At 26.7% G+C, this 20,988-nt stretch overlaps 2 non-coding genes across 2 annotated transcripts; one reads left to right on the forward strand and one right to left on the reverse strand.

Moving 5' to 3' along the window:
• Positions 1-9,898: 9,898 nt before the first annotated feature.
• Trnak-uuu (transfer RNA lysine (anticodon UUU)) lies at positions 9,899-9,971 on the reverse strand. Its single transcript has one exon. It is a non-coding gene; the product is annotated as a tRNA-Lys (tRNA).
• Positions 9,972-19,332: 9,361 nt separating this feature from the next.
• Positions 19,333-19,405, forward strand: Trnak-uuu (transfer RNA lysine (anticodon UUU)). The gene has a single exon. It is a non-coding gene; the product is annotated as a tRNA-Lys (tRNA).
• Positions 19,406-20,988: the final 1,583 nt, after the last annotated feature.

Genomic DNA, 20,988 nt, shown 5'->3' on the forward strand with positions numbered 1-20,988 from the left:
ATTTATTTTTTCTGAAGAACAAAATAGGTTTGATCATTTATATTAATGTTATATTAAATTGTATATTAAAACGTGTCCATCTACTTATGTCTTATCTTATTGTCTATAAGATATGATTTTTGCGCATATCGAACTATCGTTGCTTTGTACAAAATATGTGAAAATGCGCGTATTCACGAGCTTCATTGTAACTTTGTCTTTTGTTTTTACTTAATTAAAAACATTGAATATAAGTATAGATTTAAACATAACACGCGCAACTTCTTAATATTTGCATCGGAATGTTTATATGTTATGGTTATTGAGTATAATATTTTATAACGGTCAGTCTTATAAATTAAAGAACACACAATAATAATTTTTAATCAAAATTAATGAAAAAAAAAAAAAAATAGAATAACGAATAAACTAAAAAAAATATGTTAAAACACAATTTATTATTATTTAATATTATTAAATTATATTATTCCCAAAAATGATTAATACCAAAAAAAAAAATAAATGTTTAACGTCTTCATATATAATGTTAGTAACCAACTAAACTTGATTTATTTATTTAGTATAATAGTTTATTTTTATTCATTTTAAGATAATATTCTAAGATCTGTTTTGTTAACAATTTGTGCCAATTTGTAAACATTAGTATTTTTTTTATGTTTTTCCTTTTTCTTTTTTTAAAAGTATTTTTACTATTTTTCTTGTCATTTTCTCTTATTACAACTACAACTATTACTATTACTACTATTTTATATTACATCTTTGCTTAGAATTTATGTGTATATTTATATACACATAAATCATTGATTATTATTTCTACATGTTAAATATTGTTTCATCTCTAAACGATAATATATATTATTATGTATTATTATGTCAAGCTATCAGAACGGTACGGTTGATAATTGTTCTGTTCAGTTTTATTTTTTTATTTTATTTTTTTATTATTTATTTATTATTTTTTTTATTATTATTATTTTATATATATATAATATATATTATAAATAATATGTTTATGTATGTATATTTATTAATTTTTAGCCATAGTCTTAGAGAAACTGACGAATATGCCGATTGAAAAAAAAAAGATTGTTTATTGTTTACAACAGGTACATTTTAATATATGTAATAATAATAATAATAATAATAACAATAATAGTAATAATTATTATTTTAATACATTGATTATGTTCACTAAAAACCATTCATTAACAGCGTTACACCCAATGAATATAAAATACTATATTATATTATTATATATGTTGTGTTGTTAACTTACGATTAAATTGTGATAATATACTAAGCTTTTTTTCTTTCTCTTTTCGTATTCAATTAATTCCTTTGTAGAACCAACTTATAACATTATAGTATTATACTATAGGCGCAACTAGAACTTATATTTTGGGAGTGGAACTAAAAGTATCAAACACAAAATTTAAAGATTCATTATTTTTCATCTGGGATGGCTATGGAAATATTGGAGGCTAAGCTCTTCAACCCCCTCCCCTAGTTGTGCCAATGATAGTATAATAACTATAACAGTTTAATATATTCTTTACTCTATGGTTTCATATAATAATTAGTGATTTGTCGACATGGCTATGCTTCAGTGATCATATTTTTTTTCAACTTTTCATGTCTGAGATTTAAGTGAATTATGTAATAAACGCAAATATTTTTAACGCTTGCTTAAATGTCTTCTGTCTAATATTATGACCAATTCATGTCAACAATATTTGATAACAATTTTAGATTACACTATTATTTTAACCATGTATTCTTTATAATCTCTGACCTCTGTGTTTATCCATGTATAAAAACAGAATATTGCTATATTTCTACATTTAGGAATGTATAATTTTATTATGTCTTGTGATGTACATGAACAAAAGTATTTATTTTTTTTTTTTTATTGGATAACCCGCGGCAACATTGGTCATTGTGTGTGGGGAGGGAACTGTAGGTTTTTAGATTGGGTAGGTTGGTACACGTGTGTGTTGTGTTTTGGCAGAATTTCTAATGGGGCACCCGTAGGTTTCTGCCATGCCTCTGGTGGGGGGATGACGGCACTTGTTCTCCGGACACCATGACTTGCCCGAAGAAAAATGACGCCCGCGGTCGAGGTTTCGAACCAGCGGCGGCTGCGTCCCAATAAAAGTATTCAAATACTTTTTAAGTAGGTTCATGTATTTTTAATAATTTCTTAAAGTATTTGTTTTTGAAATTAAATACTTATTTTTTTTATTATACACTGAAAAAAAATCCTGATCATATTGAAAAAAAACTATGTTAATTTGACAATTACATTGTTGCTATTTAGCTAACAATATATTTGTCAAAACAGAATATTCTTTAAATTGTCATTGAGATAAATAAAAACCATGATCATATTAATAAGACAAACTGTCGATTTGACAAAAATCTTGTTACAATTTATCCATCAAGATACTTGTTAAACCAACATACTTTAAATTGTCATTGTGATAAATAAAAACTATGATCATATTAATATGAAAAATTGTTGATTTTACAAAAACCTTGTTACATTTATCCAACAAGATACTTTTGAACCAACATACTTTAAATTGTCATTGTGATAAATAAAACCATGATTGTATTAATAAGGCAAATTATTGACTCAGCAAAAATAATGTCTTAAATTGAAATTTTTTTTTTTATTTATAGTAGAACAATATAGTATAAAATAATACAGGTATAATAACATAACATATAACATAAACATAATTTGGTACCTTTTATTTATATAAAAACAATATACTATAAAATAATAAGATAATACAGGTATAAAGGTAAATTAATTCATTACAAATAAAATGGAGTAATAAAAATTCAAGTTACTTATTTAAATAAGGTGATCATTGAAATAAATATTCCACAGACATATAATACGACAAAAGTAAATGTAAATTTAAATAGAATGTATACATAATTAGGTACTTATTATTTATAGAAAAACAATATAGTATAAAATAATACAGGTGTAAAAGTAAATTAGTTAATTATAATTAAAATGGAGTAATACAAATTCAAGTTACTTATTTAAATAAGGTTATCACTGAAATAAATATTCCATAGACATATAATATGAAAAAGTAAATATACATTTAAATGGAATGTATTCATAATCAGGCACTTATTTATATATTTATAAATTATAATAATTAAATAATTTATAGATATATTTAGATCATTTTATATATTAAGCAAGTTTTTTAATTATATTATATTACTGAATAATATTAATTGCTTAACTCTGACAATATTTGAGACAGTTTGTGATACAGCTTGTCGTGCCTAGACGAAAAACAAAAAAAAAAAACTTGTATGAACAACCATACAATCTGTGATTGAAATGGATATTCTAACTGAAATAGATGAAAGATTTTATAACATACCTCTATGGCTCTTAGAACAGAATGTACCTTATATAAAATTGAATCAAAATATACTAATATTTCTTTTTGACGAAAAATACTACCAACAATAAAAATAAAAGGTTGAATAGGACGACCTTGGTTTTTTAATTGATCCATAAACACTTCCACTGATTCACCAACAACCATGAAATGATCCTATGAATCTTTGATCGATTACTTTCTATGGTTTTTTTTTGCCATTTTCATCCATTGTAACTTTAGTTGATGTAGGTGCAAACATGGCATGTAAAAAATACATGATTGCCGCATTTTTTGTATCTATTAAGACATTACAAATTTTAATATAAAAAAATTATTATAATAAACACTAAATATATTATTAGGTAAGTACATATTATTATAGATGTAAAGTTAATAATGTATGTGCGAATATCAAATTAAAAAAAGTTTTTGTTTTTTGTAGGTAGGTTAGGTTAAGTATTTTTATGATTTTAATTTATTAGGTATACTTAATTCTTTTTATTTCATATTATAATCAATTCAAATATTACATAAGAATAATAATTCAGTGTATATTTAAAAAAAATATTAATATAATAGGTAGTTTAAATAAAATTAAAGTCACTGAAAATATTTAGGTGTTTGCATAAATAAAAAATGAAAGCACCTATTTAATAGTTTTTTTATAGGTAAGGGAGGCCTGGTAGGTAAACAATATTGTTAACAATTATTATTTCACAACACTAGAAATTCAATTTCAAAATATCTTTTATAAACATTTTGAAATATCTATAATGTATGTAAAAGAAACATAACTACAGTTATAAATTATAATTCATAAAATTGTTATCACTAAAAAAAATTATCTTACTTTCAGTACTATCCTTTGTAGTTTTAATTTCCTCTAATAATTTGTGGCAATTAATATCTTTTATTTTTTCATCCATAATTATGGACAACATTAAATTCATCATATATATTGGCACAATTGGGAAATAATGCATTATAGTCTATGTCATTCTGAAAATTGTATTAATAGATATATATAATATAATAATATATATTATATATTAATCAACTAATAATCTATATTGTTCTATGATGATTCCGTACCATAATAGAAGAGTACTTATCTAAGAAAGGTATGGCCTAAGGAAATAAACAATTTAAGTCACATAAAGAACCATGATGGTATTCCAAAATATTAAGTACCTAGGTATTAAAATAATACTTTAAAGTTGTTATAACTATTTAGATTTCTTACTAGTTTATGTCCATATGGTACTAAATATTGCTTCCACATTTTCAATATATCATTGGTGGATGAGGAATTTTTAATATAATTAAGTCTGTAATTAATTGTAGCTTTCCAGTTTCTTTCTAAATCTGGAAATGAAGTTGAATCGTGTTTTAATTCATCTAAAACACATTCAATATCTTTTTCTTGCACTAAAACAATAGCAATAATAATTATTAGTTTATTCAAATAAATAATGAAACTACATAACTCACGTAAATACATAATACAATTTTGGTTTGGTGATGTTGTATTAATATACAATATAAATTGATTTTTAAATAAAATAAATATAAATTATAATATTGAAATAGTATTTAAGTTAACGTTTTCATGAGTTGGGATACCTAATATTATAAGAAATTCTTATCCTAAGAAATGCATTTTATTAATTTAGATCTGTTGGTATAATAAAATCATATTTTGACTTACCGTTTAAAAGATATTATGTGTAGTTAACTTAATTAACACAAAGCACAGTCTTCATCAAAATTTTGTTTTATGGTAACACAGCGGACACGACGAAATAGTAAATAGGTAGGCACTAAATGACAAAATAATTAAAACGCACAAATGGCAAATGATCATAAACGACAGACCGCGTATGCTGGAGTGCAGTGGAAAAAACGAATTTAACAATAGTAACAGCATGTTTTAACAATCAATTATCATAATAACAAGACATTTGTTGTTTTTTGGCAAAACCAAGATAAAAATAGACTTCATACTGAATCAAAGCTGGCATACACGTTACTTACAATAACAAGATCAGTATAATCGTTTCAACAATTGATTGTTAATTTAACAAATAGTACATTGATCAGTTTTATTTGAATATTATCATTATAAATAATGCTACTATTAATCAAATTAATATCATTGTTCTTTTGACTAATTAAGATATTGTTAACAGCTAACAAGACAATCTTCTTAATATTATCAATGGTTTTTTTTCAGTTTATATTTATATCTATTATATAATATATGTTCACTATTTCATTTTAATCACATTAAAATAAAAATGCCCAATAATGGATATTTGCATGTTTTATAACATTAAAATCCAGCGGTTCTCAAACTTTTTTTTTGCGTATCACTGAAGTATATTATTAATCCCTAATCAGTGATGACCACTAATGATTAAAAATAGAACAAAACATTTTTATATTCATAGTGATAACAAGTGTTGTGACAGTGACACTAGATTTGATAGTTTCGGAACGTATAAGGACTGCGTGAAGTTATTCCTTCCTCAGATCCACCCTAATAACTCATTTGTTATTGACTCATACTGTAATAGACGTTTCACATTTCAGTATTTCACCTATTTTTTATAGTACCTATACTTAAGTATAAATATATTAGTTTATGAGTTTAAGTATTTAAAGTTTAGATTGGCGGAGTGGTGTGGAGTGGTAAGGGGTTACCTCGCAAAATGATTGTTCACTACTCCACTTGTCTAATCTTTAAAGTTTAAATACTTATAAGTTATAATTTATAAACTACTCGTCCTCAATTCGATTTTTATGTATCAAAATACTTAGAAAAATATTGTGCTTTGGAATAAGGATTTAAAACTATGTTGTCATTCAAAAAAGTAAAATTAAAAAAAATATTTAAAAATATGATTTTTTAATAAAAACGTTTTTTTAACAACTTGAAACTATATAAAAAATATTTTCAAAAGTATTAATAGTTTTTGAAATAATGAATGTTTCATGATAAAATAATCACCCATTATCGTACATCATGTTTTGGAAAAATGTTGAGAATATTATCAATGAATTTAAAAAAAAAAATACTACGTTTGTCAGTACATATTACGTATATCTATTATCTACTATAGTCTATAATGTAACAATTAGACATTTTTATATTATAATAATTAAAGACCGGATTTATATGTTTTTACATATCGTTTCTTGGTCTATGCAGTCTTTTACTCTCATAACATGTGGACGATTCATTCAATTCTGAATGCGTAGAAAAAAGTTTTTTTTGCATATTTGAGAATATTTCATGGGTTAGAGAATATTTAACCCATTTAGCATATTTTGGAATATTTCATGTTAATTGTGGGAAAAAATTTGAATTTTTTTGTTAAAATTACGGTACCTAGAAAATTTTTTTTGAAAATTTACAATTTTTTTTTATCATTTCCAACCAGGGCTTACACGAAAAAAATCTGATGGGGGGGGGGGGGGTGTCATACAAAAATTGCCAACCCCAAATACCATGTTTGCCGACTCGAAAAAAAATTTAAAACTGGAGCAATAATAGTTAATAACGAATGCAAATCTAAAATAATTTTTTCTTGCAAATCGAATACATGTTATGCATATTAATCATATTATACATATATTATACATATTATACATATTATGCATATTAATCTAAAAACAAGTGCAATATATATTTAGATATATGTATATTATTATTTATCAAAAAGGTTAGTTATCTTAAGAATATGATTTTTGTTAAAATGTTAGTAAAGGTTAAAAAGTTAAAAAATTAAATTAATAATTCCACCAGGTACCAAGTTTTTATATTCTATAAAATATTATATTAATAATAACAATGTTTTTAGAATACATGTGGATTATACATTTATACAGCGTGCTTTAAGGGTTGCCCAATTTTCTATCATTGTTGTCATGTCAATCTCATCCAGAATATCCTTGGATGAGTTCAGTACCATAAGATTGTCTAATCGTTCATCAGTCATTGTTGTTCGTAAATGGTTTTTTACAAACTTAAGAATACTGAATACTCTTTCGTTGGTCGCTGTGGAGACGGGTGATGCATGTGCTAATAGCGACATAAAGCATTAGATAATGGTATCACAGTTTTCTGTGATTATCTGATTAACTTATTACTTGATTCCATGATTGACTTTAACGTGTTATTAGAATCATTATCTGGGTTAAGTCTTAATATATTTCACACAGAATTCCATCAAAATCAGTTACCTTAGACATATCAGAACCTGGAGGAAATAAATAAAAAGTTTTCTTTATATCTTCTAATGTAATGGTCGATTTTAATGGAACCGATAAAATATGGTAGATAGGTTGCACCATAGAACAACAAGACTTCAAATTTTCTGCCATCAAATTTAATAAAGTATCTAAAACTTGACTAAATTCTTTTCAATTAGACGATTCTAATGTGAAATTAGTTTATACTAACAGTTTTAAAAATAGAAGCCATTCCGACGACCGACGGCGCGCTCTGACGTGTTTTACGGGTGGCAATTATAGTCAACATATTGTTGATTACCGAGTAACGGATCGATCGACCGTCTTCGGTACGCCCAAAGAAAGGGAAACTGGATTTCGCATATTTTATTTATATCATTATACAAATTATTATTTGCCATTTTCCAACTTACTGATAACTGATATCGGAACTAATTATATTTTATAATTCCAATGTTTTGAAAAGATATTTAATATTTTCATTTTTATTCGTAAATAAAACAAATATGTTATTTTTTCTAAAAAATTCCGTTTACCAAAAGTGCCGACTTTAATTACGATTATCCGATGGGAGGGGGGTGTGTCACGACCCCTCATACCCCACTTCTTTCTGGCCCTGTTTCCAACTCTTACTAAAGTGAAATAGCATTCCATTTGAAATTTGAATACACAACTTTAAATACCTAATTAATACCTCACTGTTAAAATAATGTCAAAATTTGAACTATAAATGCTTATAAAAAAATTTTTTTATCGTGTATAGAAAATGCTAATATAAACATTCAGTGAAATTTTCAAGTATCTACAGTCATACGTTTTTTTAATTATAACAAAATAAGAAAATCGTTACATGAGAAATCGGGTGAATATCAAATGTTGTAAAAATATGAATTTGAAACGCTCATAAAAATTTAATTTGACTTTCTTGTAGACATTTTTTTTTTTTTTTTGATAAAAATAGACAAACTTATGGATAATCTTGTATTACATTTTCAAATCTTAAATTTAAAAAAAAAAATTTTTATGAATTCTCAACTCAAAATAATTTGCTAATTTTTGTGATTTTTCCGTATTTTGTCAAGATTTGAACTTTAAATGCTTATAAATAAAAACTGTGACTAAGGATTTTTAATATTTTTCAAATATCATTGTAACAATATAGGAGCCTTGTATTAAATTAACGAGAAAGGTATTTTATTAAATAATGTATATGATATACAATGTACATATATAACCTTTAACCTGTTAAAGGGTACAGTACACCCTTTGTACATTCATTATATTGTACCATCCGATCTCTATATTATATTCGTATAGAGATCATATTTACGTAGAATGTAAATCCTAGTTGTAGGTTAGTAGATATAGGCAATAGGTTCCTATATTCTATATACTTACTGTAAGTAAACAATTTTTATGACAGTTTTTGAATTCAGTAGGTTCCTAGGTAGATATCTATAACTTATATTATAATATGTAGTCATGTAGGTAGGTACCTAGTACTTATAGTATATAAGGTACCTACTTATAGGCACCAGTGCCTACTGTTTAGAATTTAGAAATTATTATAGGTAACAGTTAGCCATAAATGTACAATGACGGTATTGGGTATACTCTATGTCTGTTTACACCTAGTTATAGTTATAAGTTAAACTTATAATATATGAACACATTGTAAAGATACTTTGCCACTTTTGGCTTATTGAGTATAAATAATAAATGAAAATATTGTATGTAAAATAAAAACCGTCTTAAAGTGATTATTATACCTATGTGGCTACGCAATAATAATAAATACGAAGATATGAATAAAAATTTGGCTTTACGGCTAACTGGTAGACGGTAGTAATAATAATAAACAATATACCTACCTAACAAGCTATCTAATCTGTTAAATCTGTTTAATCCTTCAAAAATAAATTTATTTTAATTAATTAAAAAAAAAATTTTTTTATTCAAAATACTACTTGGCTTTTAAAATACGTCTCCAATCTCCATATATTATAATTATGTGCGTCACGCGTAATAAGCAACATAATATTTTCAAAGATCAATTATCGTAACCTTCTTTGTAACACACGCGCATGCGCACAAAAATGGTGCAGTGAATGAAAACAATTTTTATTATTTCTGAAATTGAGAATGTTCTAAATTAAATTAACTTTCTGTGTTTAAAGATAAACAAAAGTTACCAATTATTGAAGAAAAAAAAATTGCAAAAAAAGATTCGCCCGGACAGGGACTCGAACCCTGGACCCTTAGGTTAAAAGCCTAATGCTCTGCCGACTGAGCTATCCGGGCTTGTGAGTATTTTTAGTGAAAATGAACGTATGTTACTAGTTCATTAATTTCAGTTTTTGTCAGAAACTCAGAATTACACATTGTCGGGAACAAATTCAATAGCTTAACTTTGATTTCATAAATTAAAAATAAAATAATAACGAATAACAATTTTAGTTATTTTTTTTGTAATTTTATAATATTAATTAAACTTTCAAATTTAAAAATATTATTCGTGGATACTTGAAACTTGTAAAATATATTATTATTTATCATATACAAATATGATAATAAACAAATAATACCTAACTTATAAGCTAACTTATATAAAAGTATTTTGGATAATTTTTTAATACGAATATATAAAATATTTTTTATTTTTTAGCTTTATTTTTTTCATAATTTTAAATTAGTATACTTTTTATTTTTATATTTTAATTTTCTTACTGAATATAAAACAAAAATATATAAATAAATGTTGTTAAGTATTAACATAGGAATACCTATTTAATTTATTATTGTATTTTATATAAAATGAAAATGTTTTTTATCAAATAAATTATTTTTTTATTTTTTATTCAATAAAAAAATTGATTTAAAAAACAATTATTTAAAATAAATGAAAAGTTTAAAAAAGTAGGTATTTAATTTTAAAAAGGAAAAAATTAATTAATTAATATTTTATAATTATTTATTTTTAAGTCCTTAACTATTTATATTTACATAAATACTGTTTATTTATTTATGTGATAAAAATTATAATAAATAAAGATAGGTAAGATCTTTATTTTTTTTCAAACCATGGAAATTAAATTTCTTTTCCAATAGTTTATGTGATGGTGCCTTAGCGTAACGCACTTGATTAGTGCTGCTAAAGAATATTTTATTTTCATGGTACTTGGTTTAGGTTACGAATTATAAATTTTCGGTTATGAATGGTTACTAATCGGTTACTAAAGTATGGAACCAAATTCGAAGAAAATAGTTTAGGTTGTGGTGCTAGTGTAACAAACCTGTATTTGCATACCTAATTAATTTTCCTAAAATTATCTGTAATTTTTCGGAAAAAGTATGAACTACTTGTATGAAACATCTTATATTCAATTATACACATTTAATATTTTATAAGTTTTGAACTACAAATTAACTGTGGTTTTGACGAAATTTGAACTTTAAATGCTTATAAAAAATAACCATGATGCCTATGTTAATATTTTAGCTATAATAAAAACTTACGTATAACATTTTTAAGCTTTTTGACCGGATAAATAATTTTTTATTGACATCTACAAAAAAAAAATAATTTTAATTAATCAAATACAATCCAAGTGAGGACGGTATAACCAAGCTGGTTACCAAACAATTTTAATAAATTTTCATTTTATTCTACAATTATTCTAAAAAGCACTGAGCATTTTCAATTTTGACCTCTAAAAGTACAATTTGCTTCCAAAAACATTGACCGGGCATCGAAGTTTATGATCGGAGCATAAAATCCTGCGTACGCCATTGCTAGCGGAGAACATATAGAAGTTAGTAATATACTAATATTATTTATATTATCTGAATCTTGAATTATATATTGTGCAGCTTGGAAATCTTAAAGCATTACTCCAAGATTTCCAGAATAAATACAATAAATATTTAATATTTTGAATATGTTGCTATTTTTTGTTGCTACAAATCCAACATTTTAGTTAGACTTGTTGACAAGTACTTTTGACTCTTGTTCAATCTATGTATGATGAATGATGATGTAGTATTATAATTTATTCATTATTATAACTAAATATGCGTTTTGGATGAAGACCATTAGGCACCGGCACTATCGCTTGATTTTGGTACCATAACAATTACTGACTTTACTTCTACCACCCGCCTACCATATCGTGACCAGTCCATATCTTCTTAGTTCATGCTTATAACTTGCTGAAAAATTAAAATATCGTAAAAATCATAGACATAATATTATTATATTATAATGTCTATATTATATTCTATTATATTATTTATATTTTTTTATGCCTATATAATATTATGTCTATGGTAAAAATCCACGCGATAACATAGATAACGTTTTTATCTTCAAATTTGGTAATAAGTTCACTGTAGGTACTATATCAAAGCTTATATTATTCACAAAATTAGAACTGCTGAACACAAATTTGCCTTGTCGTACGTTATTTGTGTGACTACGGAGTGGGTGGCGTGTGTGGCGTTCTCTTCATAAGGAAAACCGGTGCGGTGAGTTGTGATGTAAAATGTGGTAAGTAATATTATAATATTTTATGAACGAAAACATAACACGAATAATCCCGAACACGGTGGCTGTGTGACGAGCGGCTGAGTGCTGCTGACTATTCCGTATTTCCGCTAAAATACTTCTACCACTGTTCGTTCAGGTGCAGCCAGTCTTTATTTACGCTAGGAAATTTTGGGTATTTGTCCAGTTTTTAATTATTCCTTAAAATTGAATAACACCAAAAAAAGTGTATGTACACTTTCGAAAATACTTGTTGAAATATAAATTATATTTTTCTCTGTCATAAAAAATTTAGTTATAAGATAATAAATAAATACTCATTATTCAATAAAATGGTTTGTTATTTTACAACACAAGTATTATTTATTTATTTATTTATAAGCAGTTTAACAGACCTAGGTCCTTTTTAATAATATTATAATAGTAGGGACAGTGAGTCTAGACCAAATGAAAACTAGACTACATCAAATGAAACACTTGCCCATTTTTTGTAATTTATTTTATTTATTAGTACATTGTTATATTTTTATTTAAAAAATGTTACCTAAAAATACTTTAGTGGCTCGAATAAAAGAAAATTAAAACTAAAAAGGAAGAAGAATTAAAAAATTGAAATTGTATCCTTTAGAAACCTTATCCATTAAAAATTACATCATTGCAAACATTAATTTCGGGAATTTTATTGATGTATTTTCAAAACAAAATGACAAAAGAATAGAAAAAAATTATAACATTTTGTAATATACCTATGCCTTACATTGGAATATTGTTTAATTTACAATTTATAAAATAGGCCCGTTTGCTTTTGTCCCGGGTCTCAAAAATTCTAAATCAAGCTCTGGTTATAGCCACGTGGTGTGGATGCGAGTGCAAACGTTGTCGACCTGTCATGGCGTCATTTTCTCGCATAATTAGGTAGGTATAATTTATAATAACGAGTGGCAACTCACAATATCACGTCACGTCGTCACATCTATTACTTGCACTTAGGCACGTAGTCAGAACATTTCAATTAGAAGGGCGCACAATTTTGGGCCCTTGTGACATTTTCCATAATTTGTTCTCTAGGAGAAACTTGTAGAGCTTGTAGAGGGCTTTCATCGCCATACTCCCCCACCCCTCAGGTGAAATCCCATAGGTATTTATTATTATCTAACCAAGAATCTTAATAATTAAAAATTTATCTTTGGTTTGTTAAAAAAATTATTTTCTTATTTAGGTAAATACTAATCAAAATTAATTTAGGCAATATTAAATTTATTTTAACCATACGGGGTGGAACTTATATTTTTAGTATCAGTACTCAGTAGTATCAGATTAAGTTTAACGATTTTTTTTTAGCATATGTTAGGTTAGTGATCAATACGTTTCGTTGTAATGTATTAACCTAGTCTGATAGTCATCGTTCAAGTGTCACGCAAATAAGTAAATTTATTACTTATTGAAAGTAAATTTAAATTTGAATATTTCTACATTGACAACACGTCAGAACCTAATCGACTAATCGCTAAACAATTACAATACCTATCTAATACATGGGGTTGATTCTACAGCCTTCTATTTATCTCCATCATGCCTACCTATTTTCTAAAACAAATAGACCCAATATTTAACTTTAAAATAACGTTTTCTACAAATATAAAATTGAATATTATAATATATCTATATATAAGTTATATAATAATAATAAAATCATAATAAATTATATCATCGAATAGTTTTCACAATAGATTCATTTAATGTGCATAAGCTATAAACATAGTATAAACATAGTATGTTTTTGATACTTAGTAAAAATAATTTGAATATGAATTTGGAGGGGGGTGGCACTGGGCCGAAATAAATTTGAGGGGGCCTACCTAGGCCCACTGGCTATGTGCCTGGCCTGGGGTGGCAATTCGTTGGTCCATTTAGGGGGTGGAAATGTTGTATTGGCATATTATTATAGTGTATTAATATTGTATCAAAAAATAAATAAATTTATATCATATATATATTTATTATGATTATAATGTATAACCTTCTGTTAAAAGCAATTATTACAGCTCAAAAATGTATATTGTTTTCATGTTTCATCAATTAGTCGGAAAATAATATTAATAATTACAAAAAGTATTTAAGGTCAACTCTGAACCAAGAAAGGTGTTTTGCAATGGCATAGCATATTGGCATTATTGGAAATCGAATTAGAATCAACAAGTAGATAAAGGCGTAGAGCAAAATTTGATAAAATTATTACTTTATTTTCAAAATAATCTCCAATCTAGGAAATAGTTATAAATGTATCTAGATTAATATTATTAATACAATTAAGATCAGAAAAAAATTCAATAATAATAAATATCTAATAGCTAGTACATTTTTTTCAATTTATATTTTATTTTTAATTTTTATAATAATAAAAAGTATATTATACTACGACGTATAAATCATAACTAGGTAATCAATTCTTTCATTATAATTATGTATAATAACATTATTATTTTTTTTACATAATAAGAAAAAAAATATTTAATGCCTAGGTATATAAAGAAATCTTTTTGTTAATTTTTGTTTTACTTATACTTTTTTTCTGAAAACTATAATTTGTTTATTTAACATTGGTTTTCCAGATTCCTTGAGATTTAAGAGGACGTTACACCCGCATGCGTCTTTCCATCTTACAAATGTATAACATACCAAAAATTGTTTTGCGGGGGAAAGAACCGAGAACGCCACAGTCATAACTAAGAAACGAAATTTTCACCACTTAAAAAGGATAACTTTGGCCGTGCAATATCGTTTTTTTTTTTTGTTATCGGATTATCGGAACTTCAAAAAAAATTATTAAAGTTTGAAAAATACAAATAACAATGGATTTTGAAACAATAAGAACTTTTTTCAAATAAGTGATATCAAAAAAATAAAAACGATATTGCACAGTCAAAGTTCTCCTTTATATGTGCTTAAAACTTCGTTTCTTAGTTAAGACTGTAGCTTTCTCGGTTCTTTCCCGCGCCAAAACGTTTTTGCTATGCCGTATACGTGTGTAAGACGGAGACAACATAATATACGGGTGGAACATCCTCTTAAGATATAACCAATAGATGAAAATATAAAATATTGGAACGAATGTAGTTTAGCTCTCAAGCAAATTTTGTGAATTTTATGAAAAAATTTGTGTTTTTGCATGCTTAACCTCCCTCCATCCATTAACCATATAATAATAATAATTTTTCAAGTTTTAACTGTAGTAAACTATAGTAAGGACGTATATTCATCATAAACGTCTTAACGGATTAGCTATAGCCAACATAAGTAAAAAAAAAAACAATTTACAGGAGTTGAAGTTGTACAACAATTTTCAAATATTATCTCACCTAACGTCCGAACTTATTAGACTGGACAAGATAATAATACAATTGTATATTAGTGTCCATTACTATTTTTATGTCACCATGTTTTGTTAGCTATATTTTTGGCATTACGGCTACACTGTCGTACGGCCTACCGTGTATGCCGTCGCGGATAGCTCAATGGTCGCGCCTAATTACCGTTATGAGACTCTGTAAAGAATCCTTTAGGACATCTTGTGCTACGGGGGTATGTAAGTTTTCTCCTTTACTCAAAAGCCGTATACTATATTTGTTATAGTTCCTCTTCACTCTAAAAGCCATTCCTATTATTAATCGTTCTGTTTCGCCGTTAACGCCGGGCACGACGCCATGTGGCTGTGGTCGCGGACTAACTGCCGCTAATGGTGCTAATATTGTTATGACTTGTCCATTTTACGCTTAGGCACCGTTTTGTTTAATTGTCTTTATTAAACCAGTTGATATGAGTAATTTTCAAGCCCCTCCTCTATTGAAAAATCTAGCGTACGCCACTGCAGTTTGTGCGTCTATTAAACTTAGGATAATTATTCTATCTAAAACCCTATAGTGGCCTTATTGTATTTACTCGAGCATTGTGCGATCTACTCTATACAGTATTCAACGTGATAAAAGGGTAATTTGAATTCGAGCTAATTGCTACGGGAAACGTAGAAAAAGTTTTATTTTTAATTGAATAATAATTTGGGGCGTAAGTTATTTAGTTTGAAATCAAAAACAGCATAACAAGATACTTGACTATACGCAAGGAGTCAAAAAATCAACGAAGTATAATATTAATGTATTCTTAGACGCTTATGTATATTATTATATACGTACCTCTTACATTATATTAAATGGTTTATTTTTGAAAAAGGAATAGATTGGCATTTCTTTACCATTTAATCAAAACCTTTAAAAACTACTCGGGATATGTAAACAATATTATAGTTTAAAAGTGTATAAAAAAAAGTGGGCAAGTAGGTATAACCACCCTGCTGGACCTCGTCATTGATTATAAGTACCCGTAATGCAGTGGTTTTCAACCTTTTTTTCAAACACGCACACTGTGCTCTTCACATAATCTTCACGGCACATATTTGTTATTACATACATAAGACTCAACTTTTTCTTCAACGAAGACACTTTTTTAGGTCGTTATTTAATTTTTTTTACCAAATTAGATAAACAAAATTGTACCTTATTGATTAATATGCATTTATACATATTTATACAAATAGTAATTACGTTATATTTTATTACTAGGTGACTTGAAAAATAAATAGGTATACATCTAATGAGTAATTTGTGCTTGACGGGTTACACAAAATATATCTTTAATTCTTGGACGAATGCGTGTTGACAATCGACAGATATGCAGCCACGCAGGCTGGCTGTAACAGGTATGTAACCTAAGTCTACTGATAAAATATAAAATTGAAGGACATTGCAACAAAAAAATTCTTGCCAAGTCAGGGATCGGCATGTTAACTTTCTTGATTTTTAATTTTTAGAAATTTATTAACTGATATCTCACCCAAGCGGTATAACACTTTGAATCCAGAAAAATGTCAGTGTGAACAGCCCCACAAAAAATCATTTTCATTTTCATTTAGTGAGATAGATCTCCGAAACCGGATAGCGGATTTCGTTGTTTGGGGTCTTGTTAGATTCACAGTTAGGAGAAGTGCAGTGAAGATTTTCAGAACTTTATCTTTAATAGTTAATTCACTACAGAACATTAAAAAAAAATTAAAAGAAATTTTATTGGGCGTTTTTTGATGTTTTTCAGCTTTACCGCTTTGTAGTGAATTAACTATTGGAGATAAAGCTCTGAAAATCTTCATTGCACTTCTCTTAGCCAATGTTCATCTAACAAAACCCCAAACAACAAAATCCGTTCTCCAGTTTCGAAAATCTACCTCGCTAAATGAAAATCTAGTAAAAAATAACTCTTTTTCGATCTGTAAAAAATTAAATAATTTTTAAAAAATTGTAATCCCACATTTAGTATCTACTTGATAATCCCTATTTAATGAGTTATCAACCAACTTTCTAGCTATCATAGTTTAGGAGAAAAGTTAAAAATAGAAATTTTGGGACTGTTCACGCCGACGTTTTTATGGATTCAAGTGGTTATACCACTTGTGTGTGATATCAAATCTCTCTCATTAATATTTTATATTAAAGCTAGCTAAATTACCCTCCTACTCATCATTACTGAGTTACATTTTTATTATTTTCCTATTTAACACAAATTCTTGAAGTTTTAAAAATTCAGACTTATTTCATTTCAATTACCATACTTACTTGTTTAAAAAATCAAGAATATAAAATTTGATTAGATTTAAAGTACGTTATAATCTAAGAAATAAGGTGTAGGTCTAACACGTCAACTCTAACTATTTAACGAGATACAAGCGTTTGGAAATATTCGTGTGGCATCATAGATCCAAAGTTAGAACTGCGGCGTATGTTGTTTTTGCATATTTTTATGTTATATGTTTTAAGTGTAAAACAAATAACGATGACAATCGCTGAAATTTCTTATATGTCATATGAATTGTATTCATGTACTTTCTAGTTTTTTCATATTTTTTCATAGTAGATAAAACTAAAATTTCGTAAAATTGGTGATGATACACCTGTGGGTTGTGATGATATGCTGCGAACTCAATTTTATGAAATTTATATTGTATCTATTTAATTTTATAGCCTATGTTCTAAACACAATAATAATAACAGATATATTAAATTAAAAACCGCACTATTGTCTTAAACACGTCATAACTCGTAAGTATACGTAAAAAATCAAAAAATCTATAATAGGTAGGTATCTATTATTTTAAGTGTTATTGAAATCATTGTGTAAATTAAGCAACTTTTACACGTAAGACATAGGAAGTAGCATAAACTTACGATGTATAAATTAATAAATTTCAAATATTTATAAATAGTGTGCAAAAAACGTGCCCAAATGTTTGAAAATTATATGATGTCTAATAAATTATAATATTAATATTATTGGTGATAATTTCAACTTGAAATTAATTTAATTTAATTTTCAAGTCTGTGTACGATCATTTTTTTTTTTGATTACAACAACAAAATTGAATTTCCAAATTTTATCGAAATCTGTTTTTGCGTAATAATTTCGTTTTGACTTATTTTTTTTTGTTTAACATGATTATTTGGAAAATTTCCGATAGTTCCAATTTTTATTTTTTACTTCCCTTGTACTAACTAGATTCAATTTGTTACCAGAAACAACACCCTCGAGGGCTTAAAGTTGAAGATCGACGCCTTTTTTCTCCTCTAAATCGTGGATAAATCGTACATTAAGATATTAGATAGGTACCTATACACAATAAAAAAACACACACACATCATTGTAAAATCAATGCCTACATTAATCTCTCCGCATAGAATCTAAATTAGGACGATTAATGTGATCCCTCTACAAACACTAATTAAACGACGTAATTAATATAAAACAGGATTAAGATTACTTAATAGGTTAGTAAAGTAATAAAGTAATCGATAAGTACCAGAATATGTTGTATAAAAAACAATTTATGCTGTTAGTACCACACTTAAAATACTTGTCAATATTTCTCTGCAACAATAATATAATATAATATAGTTAATATTAAAATAATATGTCAATGTAGGAACCTATTGGATTTAAATTGTATACTCAAGTCACCGATCATCAATGTCCATGTATGTATAAACTGTATATACTCGTGTAATGCTCGGGCGACCATATGCCCGGATAGCTCAGTCGGCAGAGCATTAGGCTTTTAACCTAAGGGTCCAGGGTTCGAGTCCCTGTCCGGGCGATTTTTTTGCAATTTTTTTTAATTGGACGTTTTTGGACTCGTTCGGTGATATATTTTTGAACATTTCCTATTATTTTAGGATTACGAAAATAATCAGGTAGCGCTGCCCACTATCGTTAATTTTATTTTTATTACCACGATCGACGTATATTAAAAATACCATATAGGCATATATTATGTAATATTGACAACAATCATTTTTATTCTTTAAATCTTCAGTTTCCACTTTAAGTTTTTATGAGAGTGAAATAAATGATTTATTTCCTATAGACTATAACAGTTATTTTATATTACATGTAAATTCGTAATTTGTCTGAGTTTATGTTTATGATGGGTTACAAATGGTTGCATAATATTATGACATTTTTCACGCAAACAAATTGTATAAACAATCTGATTTCTTAAAAGTGGAGCGTATAATTATTAAAGCCGACAAAATATATAATACGAGTTACAAGTATGCAACATATTGGTGCATATTTAACTAATATATTATTTTAAATTTAACCTCTTTTCCACTCCCCCCCCCCCAAGTAGGTACCAAATAGATCCAATTTTTTATTATAAATTACCTTTTTTACCTTCAAAGTTGATTATTTAAGATTTTTACTGCTCTTGAAGGGTAACACAAGACAAAAAAAAAAACACATAAAACCAACAATCCACCCTTATAAAGATCGCTTGCTGCTTGGAATTTAAAATAAGCACACTTAGGTACTTTATAGTTTATAGACTTATAGTCGCGAAAGTATGGTACATTTACTAATTAGATTTACTTACGCTTTACAATCTAATATTTTATGTAATAACTAGTAGTCTCTAGACCTGTATAGGTAGTTCAGATGTTTAGTAGTAGTACATCCAGAATAACCACCTCCTGTGTGTAGTGTCTGTATAAGTACCACCTTCCTATTATACGGCTATCAGAGGCGGAACTAAGATTTTTTACGCCCGGGGAAAATATTAAAATTACGCCCAATCATAGACCAAGATTGAAAATATAATATCATCCCTTACAATTGTTTTACAAAAACTGGAACTAAAATTACAAAAATACTTATTGACTTTTATACACATACCAAATAATATATTATAATTAATATATTCCGTAGACTGTGGTGTAACCAAGTTTATACTAATATACTATATAAAAAAAGATTTAGATTTATGTGATTAACAAATTTTCAATGAGTCGGACTAACCCACCTGCAAAAGCATATGCCTAAATATTTTTCAAAATTTTAGTGGCCTAACCCACATTAAAACTTAACCAACATTAATTGGGTTTATGCTTTATAGGCATAAAAGGCAATAATTTATATGTAAAAAGTAAGCCTATTATTTTCCTTTTAAAGGAAAAAAAATGTTGAAAAATAATTAAAACATTAATTACCTGTCCTGTATAAAAATTAAAAACACTTTTGCTGTTTTGGTTCTATGCGCATCAATTATAATAGATTTGTATGGTGAAATATAAAATCTTTTATTCTGATAAAGGTACACAATATTTAGGCCAGTAAATTTTTTTATTTAATTAAACAATTTATAAAAGAAATGAAAATGACAATATTTAAAATCAAATA

The sequence above is a fragment of the Metopolophium dirhodum genome, chromosome 1 (genome assembly GCF_019925205.1).
Source record: "Metopolophium dirhodum isolate CAU chromosome 1, ASM1992520v1, whole genome shotgun sequence".
Lineage (NCBI taxonomy): Eukaryota > Metazoa > Arthropoda > Insecta > Hemiptera > Aphididae > Metopolophium > Metopolophium dirhodum.